This window comes from Abramis brama (genome assembly GCF_963993115.1).
Source record: "Abramis brama genome assembly, chromosome: 19".
Taxonomy (NCBI): domain Eukaryota; kingdom Metazoa; phylum Chordata; class Actinopteri; order Cypriniformes; family Leuciscidae; genus Abramis; species Abramis brama.
In genome coordinates this window covers 1449472-1451770 of record NC_139981.1, presented here as the reverse complement: position 1 = coordinate 1451770, position 2299 = coordinate 1449472, and positions in this window count along the sequence as shown.

The window sequence follows — 2299 nt, the reverse complement described above, 5'->3', positions numbered from 1 at the left end:
CTTTAAAATTCTTACATGCATATTTCTGCTGTGAACCCCGAGCTCTACATAGAACGGCTTTTCATTGGTCTGCGTTAATTATTTACATGTTTGTTGATTTATTTTTTATAGCTCACAGCAGAGAACTGACTTTTGATGTGATCCGGAGAGCCGGAGCTCGAGTTCAGGGAAACATTTCTAGATCTGAGAGTCAAAACTAACTTTTAATGAACGGATCTGTTCAGATTTGATCCTGTGAAACACACACATGCTAAACAACTGGAGCAAGTAGTTATTATATTCCCATCATTTAAGGACCAAAATTATGCATTTATATTCTTTATCTCACTGCCTTTCCATGAAAACTTCATCACACCAAGGGAGTCTTTGGGGGAAACTATTATTATTATTAATTCATATTTTGTCTATATTGTTTTTAGATTTTTATTTATTTCCAGTTAATAATATTAGTGCTTCACTGCTGCTAATTTTTGTATATTTTAAGTATTTCCAAATAATATCTATATTTTATTTTAGCTTCATTTCAATTAACAGAAATAATTGTAATAGTTTCCGGGTTTTTATCTTGTAACTCATGTTTTCTTCATAATATTATGAAGAACTGATCACCGGATTCCCAGGTTAAACGCATCTAATCTTTGTAAAATGCATAGTTTTGTTTGAAGCATTTATTTAGCACTTTGTTTTCTGAGAGAGTCTGATGGCAATGTCTACACATGTTCGCTAAGTTGCACACAGAGAGAAATGAAATGAAAGTTTTCCCATGTCTTGTCTATTACTGTGGTGTCAGTTTCAGTCGATGTAAACACCAGATAAAACCCAAATGAACTGCGCTCGGTTATTGTACAGGTCAGATGTGAGGGTCGGCTCTATTCATCTGGTTCTTGGCCTGAATAAAAACTCAAATGTCTGACTAACGCTCTTTAGTCCAGTAAAGAAATCTCAACGCCTTTAAAACCAGATGAACGTGCCGTAAAATCTCAGGGTCAAACACACGTCCAGGTCATATTCACTGCGGTCTATTTTAAGACCAGAAAGAGTTTATTTTGATCACACTTAGTCACATTTACCATTCTAAGTCTTATTTAATGCAAAAAAGATGAAAAAAAGAAAATTATTATTTATACATCATGATATACATATTTTTGATCTGCTGATAACCTAATAAAATTATTTAATAATGTATTTACATATCATGATAATTTTATTCTGGCTTTAATTTATCCTATAAATAATAATTTTGTTATTATATTTTTACTGGAATATAGTAAAAAAAAAAAAAAAATACTGCATTAAAATAATGAGATTTTTGCATGGAAATGTTTTTAATTGCTATCAAATTAATGTCAAAATACACAAATAAAAATCTGATGATAACAATAAAATGATTAATTTATGTATTTATACATCATCATGGTATTTTTTGTTTGTTTGTATTGGCTTTAATTTATCCTATAATTAATTATTACGTGATTGTATTTTTACTGGAATATAGTGCAAAAATAAAATCTCATTACATTAATGATAATTTGCATGGAAATGTTCTTAATTGTTATCAAAATGTCTTTTTTTCTTTTCTTTTTTTTGTTTGTTCAGACTTTAATTTATCCTATAATTAATCATTGCATTAATTGCATTTTACTGCAGGAATAAAGTGCAAGACGATAACTTAATGAAATTATCGATTAATGTATTTATACATCATGATAATATTTTTCTGACTTTAATTTATCCTGTATCTAATAATTGCATTATTGTATTTTTACTGTAATACAGTACAAAAAAAAAAAAAAATTCATGGAAATGTTCTTAATTGACATCAAAATAATGTCTAAATGCAAAATAAAAATCTGATGATATATCATGAAATTATTAATGTATTTATACATCATCATAATATTTTTGTTCTGGCTTTAACACGTCCTATAATCATTGCATTATTGTGTATCTACAGGTATAAAAACACTGCATTATAGTAATACACAGAATATTGCATGAAAATGTTTCTAGATGTCATCAAAATAATGCAAAGAAAAGATTCTAGCTTCATTTTCTTTATGAAACTATAATTTCTTGCTACTTTTGATTGTTTAATGATACATGGACATGATTTTTTTGACATTCACTCTGAACTCTTTCTTCAGATGATCAGCAACACCTCAGAGTAAATGTGGAGGTCAGAGAACAGATATCCGGCCGTTATCTCTCCATCTCTGTCTCTCCATCTCTGTTTCTCTCTACCTTTATAATCTCTCTCCTCATCTCATCCCTCGTTCCCAGTGTAACCGTATTCTCAGAG